This window comes from Sander lucioperca, chromosome 5 (genome assembly GCF_008315115.2).
Source record: "Sander lucioperca isolate FBNREF2018 chromosome 5, SLUC_FBN_1.2, whole genome shotgun sequence".
Lineage (NCBI taxonomy): Eukaryota > Metazoa > Chordata > Actinopteri > Perciformes > Percidae > Sander > Sander lucioperca.
Genome location: NC_050177.1, coordinates 26,065,773 through 26,077,269, shown reverse-complemented (window position 1 = coordinate 26,077,269; position 11,497 = coordinate 26,065,773). Strand labels below are relative to the sequence as shown.

At 38.9% G+C, this 11,497-nt stretch overlaps 2 long non-coding RNA genes across 2 annotated transcripts; both read left to right on the top strand.

The window, feature by feature from the left end:
* Nucleotides 1-614: 614 nt before the first annotated feature.
* Nucleotides 615-2,521, top strand: LOC118495046. The gene is made up of 2 exons (XR_004897337.1): nucleotides 615-878; nucleotides 2,274-2,521. It is a non-coding gene; the product is annotated as an uncharacterized LOC118495046 (long non-coding RNA).
* Nucleotides 2,522-2,840: 319 nt separating this feature from the next.
* Nucleotides 2,841-5,329, top strand: LOC118495044. The gene is made up of 2 exons (XR_004897334.1): nucleotides 2,841-3,411; nucleotides 4,680-5,329. It is a non-coding gene; the product is annotated as an uncharacterized LOC118495044 (long non-coding RNA).
* The last annotated feature ends 6,168 nt before the right edge of the window (nucleotides 5,330-11,497 follow it).

Here is an 11,497-nt window from a genome sequence, read left to right as displayed (position 1 = left end):
ATTATAAGGATAAATACATCATTAAAAACGGTAGTGCCCTCGCTTTCAGCTCTCTTTAAATCATTCTGTTCGTGAGAAGATGAAATCTCATAAAGAGGCAATGGTGGGAGAAGAAAAGGCATAGAGAGGACATGGAGATACAGAATGAGGAAGATGAGGGTAGATAAGGTCAGAGGAGGTCAAAAAGTAATGGGAAGAAACTTAATAAAACTGGAATGTAGCAGAAGGAACAAACCACACTCTTTTTCATTAGTTTGTTACGAACTTTGTCTGTCTGCAGTGTGCTTGGCAGGTACAGTGGGTTTTTGGCAAAAAAACAGCTGCCTGCTGTGACTGAAATGAGACTAAACAAAACAGTTAAGTTGTATTTTATACAGTCTATGGTTGTGGTCCAGAAAACCACAACAAGCTGAAAGACGGTACATAGCTCCACAGAGCCAAGGGGAACTGCTGTGGGTTTGTCATTATGAGCAACGCCTTACATGTAGCTGTGTGATACATAATCAAACATATTAATTATAGCCACTTTCATAAAGAAATAATAACCCTACTTAATCAAGGCATTTTGTGCCTAAACTGAACCAAATCTTAACCATGGCGGTGTCAATTCACAAAACAATTTTATTTGGCAATCTATTTGATTTGTAACTGTTTTAGAGGTACTGACAAATTATTTTGTTCTTATATTTTGGACATCAGACCATCAAGTACTATATGTTAAACTGAGACTTGTTAAAATAAACACAGTAGTAGTGGTCGTTCTATATGTACTATACTGTTTCAGAGGACAACATATGAACATACATTCCTGCATTACGTAGTTTTAACCCAGTCTAGTCAGAATAAATCATGCAGCCAGTGTCTTCCACTACACATGTGTTTATACTAGGGCTGTCAATCGATTAAAAAAATTAATCTAATTAATTACAGACTCTGTGATTAATTAATCGAAATTAATCACATACATAATTAACGGTGCCTGAACCGATACTTTTTAAGAAAGTAAAAAAAGAAAAGAAAACAAAGGGTACTAAACAACAGTTGGTGACATTAAAGAACGGCTTGTTTATTGCTAAGGCCATGTGGTCAAAATTAAATGATTTAATAATAATGTATAACAATAACAATAACTTATTTCACTAGTAAATTGCTGTTGAACGACAAAAACAACCACCAAGGACATTTACAATAACTTCAAATGCACCACGAAGCTGTAGTTTACCAGTTTCATTGAACGCACCGTCTGTGTTGTTTTTCCGACGGCAGCTCGGCAGCTGCAGATTGTTACATCCCGCTGTTGAGTCACAGTCCTCTACAGTAAAACACAGTCAAACTTTACACCGTTTAGCGTTAGCTGTCAGCATTTTAACCATGTTTAATCCATCCATCTCTCTCACTGCTGCAGATCCTCTTTTCACCTGGTCTCTGTTTTAGCTACAGAGTGAGACCTCTTTTCTTCTTCTTCTTCTTTGATTGCACTCGCACATGTGCAGTAGCTCAGATGTAGATCATGTCAGCTAGCTAGCTCCATAGACAGTAAAAGAAAGGCTGTTTCTACAACTTCGGTCAGTTACAAGGCAGGATTAACTGGGAGACTTCTAAATGAGGGCGCACATGTAAGTAGTTCTTTTGTAGATTATGGTTAACTTGTGTGTGTTGTAGCAGTGCTTTGCTATTGAGAACGAGCATGCTAGCGTTAGCATTAGCGTTAGCATGCTAACGCTACGAGCTAATGTTGCGGTTAGCCTGCTCGTTTCGGCTTGTGACGTCACAAGCCGTGCCGATTTTGGACAGCTCACCCAGAGACTGAAGGCAGGACACATTCAGAAACCGTATCTCACTCTAAACAGCATGGATGGATTTTTTTCAAAGTTTGTATGTGTGTGGAAGCACCAGAGACACAACATAACACCCCAAATCCCAGAAAAAGTGATTTTTTCATAATATGGGCACTTTAACTAGCATCACATGCAGCGGTGTTTGTGTTGTCTGTATCGTCTTCAGAGCACCAGAGAGAAGTGCAGACATATCAGTGGCACCAGATTTCGGTAGCCAGGGTTGGCAGGAAGAATATTTTTACAAGTAAATGTTCCAGTTAATGATCCAGGCAGCACATTCTCGTCTCCCTCCTTCATTTTACAGTCGAATGGTGGCTAGAACGGCTCCGGGTCAAACGTCAATATGGAATGGATTAATCTGCGTTATTTTTTTTAACGCGTTATTTTTTCTCAGATTAATTAATCGAAATTAACGCGTTATTTTGACAGCCCTAGTTTATACATGTGTGTTTTCACATGCATCTCACTACCTCAGCCTGTATGAGCCGCGTCATTGTCTCGTCAGTCCAGCAGAGTAATGAGCTGTAATGTGCCTCTCGAGCTTCCTATCCGTTTTTTTCTTTTTCCCCTCCCTTGGTTGACATCCCAGGGGAAGAGCGGTCAGAGCAGATCGTATCTCTGCGGTCGACTTTATTAGAAAATGATTTTACAGACAGAATAGAGCTAACTTCAGCCGTCAGAGACAAAGACAGAGTCTAAAGGAGTGGAGGAAGAAATAATTTGTAACATTGGTAATCTGAGATGAAGAGTGGCAATGAGTGATACGTTAAGTAAAAAGGGAAGATGTGGAAGAGAGAGGAAAGATAATGAGGCAGGAAATACTCATTTTCATTTCCACCATTAGTACATTCACTTATGACAACTGACATGGAAAGAGACATTGTATATGAGTGTGAGCGAGGAAAGGAGAAACAATGCGCCAGAGAGAGGACAGAGGATGTGTAACGAGGATAATGTTTGACTGAACGAATAGTATAGACTCTAGAGTAAGAAGAAATGAGTATAGACTCTAGAGTAAGAAGAAATGAGTATGACAAGAGAAAAATCAAAGATGCAAAAAAAGTAAAAAGTGTACAGGTTAGCTATATTTCTAAACTCTAACAAACATCCGAGAACTCAACCAAACAGTACATATTCACAATATTTATCAATGTGTTTGTGGTCCTTGTTTGGTCGGTCGAGGCTCAGGTGTTCATCCACCACCTACAATTTACCTCACACAACACCCTCACTCCCTCACTGTCTATCAACGGCCAGTTTTTGTGGAAGCATGGACCTACAGTATCAACCAGTTGATAGCATCGATGTGTTTCTACCTATGTGACCCAAAGCTTTTGGAGGTGACTCAGCGGACCCCACAAAGAAGAAATCACGCAAACATGAGCATCTGTTATAATGGACAAGGCCATCTACAAAACCCTCCAATCAGACAGGTGTTTTTTTTCCCCATTCTCTCCATCTTACTGCTGACAATACCTGCCTACACAGCCCCATGGAAATGAAGGATAACAACTCCAGGCGCCTGTTACCAACTCCAGTAGCTCCATCTACTCAGCCACCCAGGCACCCAGAGGTGAGAAGTAAAGTACTGTAGTTACTGGTGTGGTGCAGCAACCTGATGTAGGCCACCTTTGCTTTTAGGAAGAACAGCTGCTGTGTGTTTTTCATGCTCACACATTTCGTTTTAGCTTTTCTTTCTCCTCGAAAAACAGCTTGTTAGCAGTATTACTGTAACATCGCTCATTGAAAGTGATGAGCCAGTCTGCAGCAAACATGAGTCACCCATTGTCTTCAACTTATAATCAGGATTTCTATGAGATCACCCTCTCCCAGGAAAGATTTTTGTTCTTGCAATAAATGAATGAGACATTGCATAATGAATATTTTAAACAGTAAACAGTCTATACACAACCTTGTTGCTAAAAGATAAGGTATCTTGCTTGATAAAGAGATTGCATTTACATAGGCCCTAATGCAGTACTTTAAAGGACTGTAAGTAAAAAACAAAAATCCTCCACACTGTATATGAACCCAAGATGGCAGTATAACGAGCTCAATGATCCAGGAACCTGAACTGACAGAGGATTCTCTCAGTTCATCTCCTCTCAGGGTCTGACCAGAACACATCCATGAATCTGAGTTTGTCTAACAGATTCATCCTGAATCAGTTTGTTGGGTAAACAGGAGTCATGTTTTTCACTGTTATCTTTGCCTCCTTTTAGGAATACCAGGTACACCTTATTTATTCTTAGCATATGTGATTATTATTATAATGGTTTTATTATTCTATTATTTAAAAATCATTGTATTCACTGTTGCCTATTTCTCTTGTTTGACACGTTGTACCCTCTGTTCTCTTTCTTCCTTCCTCTGTCATCTCCCACATCCCTCCTTTCATGCATGTGATGCACCAGACCGTGAAGTCCACATTGTGAAACCACTCCCCTAGACACACACACACACACACACACACACACACACACACACACACACACACACACACACAAACTTCTCTCCATCTATCTATCTTATGTCATCCTCTTTTCTTCCTCTTTCTTCATTTGCCTCATTGGACATTTATGTAACTCGTCATTTACTAATACTGTATTAGTGTGGTACACATGGGTTGTATCTGGGGTTGACTAATATGCAGACGTGGTTGCAGAGTATTTATAAATATGATATAGTGTTATGTGTTTTATAAATTTTAAACAAATAATGGGTTGAAATTGCCTGTCAAATAGAAAACTTATCAGACCATGAAAACAGAGAGCTAAAATATATACAATTTCCGCAAGAAAGGCAAAACCTGGATCCTGAATCTTTTTTCTACCTCCGTAGAGATACCCAACATCGATCTTCATAGAAGAAGGACTGGACTTGGAGAGGTGGCAACCAGACCGGTCTGTCTTCCACATAATGAACTGAGAGACTACACTGTGGCACTGACTTCATTCTGATCCACCTTCCTGGATTATGAATACAAGTGCACATGGCGATACAGGTGTGTCAGGATGACCATGTTCTACATCATGATACAGAATGGATTTAAATGAAGAGTGACTCTATCCTATGGAGGATGTGTAAAAACTGCAGTGTGGTGACATGAGGATATTTGCCAGATGAGAAGACAGATAAATAAGGAAAAGCAACAACAGCCTAAGCAAATGTCTCATTATGGTTATATTTGGCTATAAGCCCACACCACACTCACATTTAACAGCCCTGGTGATGAGGAACAGTTTGAAGATCCCTTCCCTCCCCAAATATCTGGTAGCAGAGTGGTAATAAGTTACATATTTGCTTAGATATTTTAATTTCGGTAATGAGGATATTTGGGGAATGTAGTTTGTAGTTTCTGGAGAAGACAATGAAAGAAGTTGGACTGAATTGATATAGTTTACGATTTGGACGATATGGGACTGTAAGGAAGATATTGTTGTACAGATAAGACATTCAAACAGTGATGCAACCTTTAAAGGTTTTGAGGGAAAAAAACTCAATAGTACAACCATGAAATTAACTATTACTTGTTTGTTCCAAATGTCATGACTTGCTGAGAAGTGTATAATGTATTAAACTTATGATAAGCTATAACCTATGGAGACTTCACTGTGACAACTAAAGCCAAAATGTTCGAAGGGAAAAATACATTAAATTCTGTAAGTGTTAAACATGTAATAAAGCACATACATAGGCCTATTATGCATACACTCACTCACTTAGACAGACAGATGGTAAAACAGATGCAGACATAATGAGAAATTGATCACTATGCAAATAAGAAACAGAAAGAGTATGCCTGTTAACATCTGCAGCACTGTATGGCTTGCAGAACAATAGGAGCTCAATGTTAAATGTTAACATGCTACCATTGTAGCATTATGTGTACCTCACTTACATGCATGGCTACCAGCAGATTTCTCTCATTCCCATCACTGTCCTCATCAGGGTGTGATTTGTGGAAAAAGCAGAGGGGGGGTGGGGGTTATCATGCACAACAAAACAAAACATGCAAGAATGATATCCCCCTTTCAATACCACCATGGATATAGTGCCACTCGGCCAGCAATGCTAAAACACTTATTTATAAACTTCAATATTCAATGGAAACTAATCCCAAATGAAATAGAATAATGTGGTGTCAACATAAAACACAGCGCTTTCAGGCCGGAGAGCGGAATTCACTTCACGATGCAGGAGTGTTTTAATCCGAACCATGATCTTTTTCCTAAACTTAACTAGTCGTTTTGGTGCCTAAACTTCATCACTTCGTCATCGCCGCATGACACTCACTTTTTCTGGCTAAACTGAACGACCATGGCCCCTGAAAGGACTGTCTATCTGGTGGTGCCTGTAGTGGGCTCACAGTCACCTATTGGCAGCTAAAAAACTGCCGCTGGTGGCTGGCGTCCCAGAGCTCTGTATCGACTAAATACAACCAGCACCTGCCGCTTGGATTTTATCGTTCTATGGCACTATACTGTAGACTGTTCACGTAGCGCTTTAATTAGTTTAAAATACTTCTATTTTAGGTATATAATGGTCTATTTGTGAAGTAGCATTGATCACTTTTAGGTGGGGATACATTTTGTCCCCACTGGGGATAAAAATAATTCAGCAGAGGCAGGGATATGTAGACCAGAAAGGATAAAATCCCACGAATCCCCCCCCAGCAAATAACACCCTGGTCCTCACTGATGGAGTAAAGTGTTTGCCTTCTTCGCTAATACCTGTCAGTCATTTGTACTTTAGTCAATATATATGTTTATGTGTTAGGGTTTGGCTTTACATTTGATTCTAGTTTGGTGCATTTGATAATATGTTTTTTTCTGTCTCAGTTTTAAGTTTTATTTGAGAAATACCTCCCTTTGTACATTTTCAATCATGCCATGAATCATAGTTCCTCGTCTTCAAAGGAAGTTTTGTAAAAGTGGACCTTTCTACTGTATGACTTCTGTAATATAACTTCATTAAATTAATAAGAATGTGTGATGTTTGTCCATCCCATCAGGTTTATTTATGAATGCTTGTCACATTGAACTTATGGCAAAATCATGCAGTTCTACTTGTACTACTTTTACTTTTTACATTTATAATCCAAATGGAAACTCTCACATGCACATAATGTTATTTTCATAATTTATGTGCAGGCTATGCATTAGAAATGTACATGTACTATGTCTACATGACATGTACTTCAGATGCTCAATGGTGTTTTAAGCCCCCAACTTCTCCTTCCAGGCAGCGCTGCCACCATTGACTTCAAGGCACCTAACCCTAACCCTAACCATTGCCTAATCCTAGTGCTAGACGTTGGGGGCTTAAAACACCGATAAACACTTCAGATCATCAGCTTTCTTACTTTTATGCATTAAATTGATGCTGGTTTTAAGTGAGTGCCTTCAAACAGCAACCGCAGTGATATAAAGTGCACCTGTCAAAAGATAATTTCAAAAATGTAATTTGAAAGGCAATGTCTTATTTCAGTGGCTTCAACACTGTCTAAAATGAACCCAATTGTACTGGCCTTCCTGGTACTTTACTTAATTAAGAGGAAGGGCAGAATGTTGAATAATAGGTGCTAATAATTGTCACTTTATTATTAGGGATTGATTTCTTTAATTGGTCTTCTAATTTATATGAATGAAATGATGAATTCGGAGTGGTTGGTCTTGATATATTCCAGTGAATGTGTAATGACAGGACTTCATCCTGGTGACACTGACTAAATCTTAATTAATGGTAATGTGGCTTCATCTTGAATCATCTTCATCTGACTTAATAATGATCACAGGATTTCCTGTTTCAACTAATAATGACTGCAGCTCCATTATAAAGACTGATTGTATGAATAATAACAACGGCACCATTCTCCTACAGTAGAATTACATCATCTTAATCAGACATGAAAAATACATTTACAGCTCAAAACATGTGTAATAGTACCTATGTATTCTGTATTTTGTTAAAGCAGGATTAAGTAGTATTTCCACCCTTAACACTAAAATGCTGCAGGTCAAACTGAAGAACAGGCGTTTTCGTGAACATGTCTGGATTTAATTGCATGATTTCAATATTATTGAGAAAATAGTGTAGCATGAGTAACTCCATGACTTTTGGTGAGTTCTGGAACTCATCCAGAACTGGACTTTGGTAAGACTCCAGCGTGGTAGTAATGGACGTCGCGCGTTTATTCCGCAAGGAACCAAGACACTGCTTAATTACATTAGACTCGAGTGGTTGCGGTTACATTCGGTCTCGACATACTATTTACACATTAATACTGACCGACACTAGACTTACGCACTGGCCACGGTTACATTCGGTAGCCTGGTGCGCGGTCTCCTCGTAACAGTCTAACTACCATGTAGCAACATTCACTTCTAACATTTAACTTAACATAACGTGTATTTGTATGTGATATAATACTTTCCCCTTGGTAATGTAGCCTATGAATTTCCATGAACACAATTCTAAAATTCCCGAGGCATAAAGGCTTCCGGGATCGGTTGATAACTCAAACTTGCCGAGAACCTAGACAACCCGTATGATTACATAGACTCATGCATTAGGCACGGTTACAGTCTCGTTCAGTTGCCTGGTGCGTGGTCTCCTGGTGACAGCCCACCTACCGTGTAACAAACATTTAACTTAACAACTACTAAGATAACATGACGTGTATTTGTATGTGATAACATACTACATCGATAATGTAGCCTATGAATTTCTATGTACACAATCATCTAAGATACACGAGAAATAAAGGCTTCTGAGATCGGTTGATAACTCAAACTTGCCGAGAACCTAGACACCCATTTGAATATAGATTCATGCAGTACCCACGGTTATGGTCCTTATGGTCTCGTTCAGTAGCCTGGTGCGCGGTCTCCTCGTGACAGCCTACCTTCTATGTAGCAACATTCACTTCTCTAACATTTAACTTAACATAACTACCAAGATAACATGACGCGTATTTGTACGTGATGTACTTCCCCATCGATAATGTGTGAATTGCCATGAACACAATCATCTAAGATGCACCAGAAACAAGGCTTGGTTAATAACTCAAACTTGCCGAGAACCAAGACACTGCTTGATAGACTCGAGCGGCCGGTTGCACGGTTACATTCGGTCTCGTTCAGTAGCCTGGTGCGCGGTCTAGGTAGCTCATTTCCTGATTGATTCTACCACCACCACTCCAGTGGAGGCGCTAATGAGCTAGATTACTACCCACACAGTAGCAGAAGAATACCAGCTACACACAGCAGCATGAATGAGGTAAAAGAAAACAACAGGAGTGAGTCGGTTCATTGATGTATGGCACTCGATTATCCCGGTTCAGTGACATGAGTCGGGTTAATTAACCGGCTCTTCAGTCAGTTCGTCAACACTAGCCCGTTATGTTTTCGTACGGTGTTTTGGATGTTTTTGAACTAAACAGTACGGCAATCATGCTAATGAATACAATTATTTTTTCATCAGATGTCGTAGTTACAACACAAGACATGACCCTCCCCTATTTTCCTCTGATGGTCCATTCCATAAATACTGAACGGTCCCTATCCATTTCTTTGTCTGAATGGCAAAGACTAATGACTATACACAGATCTGTACACTTATGGACTAAATATTCCTTTGTGTGATATTCTGTGAACTTCATAAGGCATTGTATAAGCAAGTGTTTTCTTTGTGCGTGTATGTGTGTGTGTGTGTGTGTGTGTGTGTGTTTTGATTGTTAGCACTTCAGGCTATCCCAGACACTCCATCTGTAGTCCTGCCAGTCATGGCTATCTTTGGGGAGATGTGAGATTCTCAAACACATACAGATAAATGAAATCATGCGCATGCGCATGCACAGTCACACACACACACACACACACACACACACACACACACACACACACACACACACACACACACACGCTCGACGCACGGGCACACACACACACACACACAGCAGTGTTTTTATCCTCTTTTTTAAACACTGTATAGCTCTTTACATTTTTGAACAAATATATTTTACACATTTTTTTATTTTTTATTTTAAATTTCTAATTTATATTCAAGATTCTTGCAAGTACTTGCTTGTTTCTTTTTCTTTTCTCTTGCTATGCTTATTGTGACCGTTAATACCAAGGCAAATTCCTTGTATGTGAAAAGCTAATTGGGAATAAACCTGATTCTGGTTCTGATGTGATCCAGTATTAATATAAAAATATTGATTGATTAAAGCTGCTTTAAGTTATTAGAAAATGACAATATCCAAATTCAATGTAATAAAGAGCACATACTGTAAGGAATATCCCATGTTATTTAACACTGAATGATTCTTTTTTTCTATTGAAATGTATCATCAAGGTAGGTTGTTTCTATTTTCACTTTTTTGTGTTTAATCACAACATCGGTTAAGGACCAAAGATACTTCTGATTTTTACTTTTAATTACTGTAACGTGGATGAAATGGATGTTGGGTGATAAAAAATGAAAAGGCATTGAAAAATGTAAAGAAAATTAGCGGTTACCATGACCAGCCTGAGAGATAGAACGAGACCAAGAGACGTTTCTCCAAACAAAAGATATGTTGACCTTGAGGAGGGGATCACACGTCATTCAAAATCTAATCGTCGCAGTGACCCTTATATAGCAAGTCCTCACTGGAAAGCACTGAATATATGCCAATGAAGTAACGCAATGTGTTGGCTCAAGTTTATAAAAGCACACATGTTGATGAAAGGCACTTCATCTGCTGGAAGGCAAATTCAAGAAATCTTTTGGCTGCATGTTGACCAAAACAGTGATCACTAGCCTCTTTGGCAGTACATTTAATCCAGCACGGGGGCCATGCCCGGAAAGAAGGAAGAGATTAATAAATTGTCAACAAAGATAACGATGGATGAAGCAACAGTTTCAAGAACCAGACTGTTGTGGTAAAATTATTTGATATGAATAACTCCTCAGTCCAGGGAGCAGGGCTACCTGACCTAACAGACTGTGAGATAAACAAGATGTTACACAGAAGCCGGTCACCAATATTAAACCAGATTATAATTTACAGCTTTGTTTTCCACATTTTTGGAAAACACCATCCAAAATGCTTTGTACACTTTAAAGCCAGAAGATAAGAGTTAAAGAAATAAATTATATTATGAAGAAAGACCATGTTGAATTGCTATTACATATTATGCATTAAACATATCACAATTATATGATCTTGTGTTGGTTGACTTGTGAAAAAGAGTGACATTTGCATTTAATATATTTATTAAATGCACTTTTAAACAGTGCAATCAACTAAATTAATTATAATTAAAGGATGAAACGTCTGTTACAAGAAATCTGATTACACATGCACACACACACACAGCAGTGTTTTTATTGTCTGAGCAGTGCTGTACTGCTCAGGCACAAAGATGTCTATATATGGTGTGAGAAGGGCAGAGGAAAATAATGATGTAAACTTGGCTCTCTAAGTCTCAGTTTTTTTACTTTAGTTTTACCTTAGCACATAAAAATTTTGTGAGGGTGGAGGTCTGGGTGGTGGATATGTGTGTAGTCCTCTACATCCTGCATTACACTGAGAATCCACAAGAGGGCAGTTAACATGTGCCAGCTTGCATACAATAGGTGTGTCAGGTAACTATTGATCTTGGTGATGA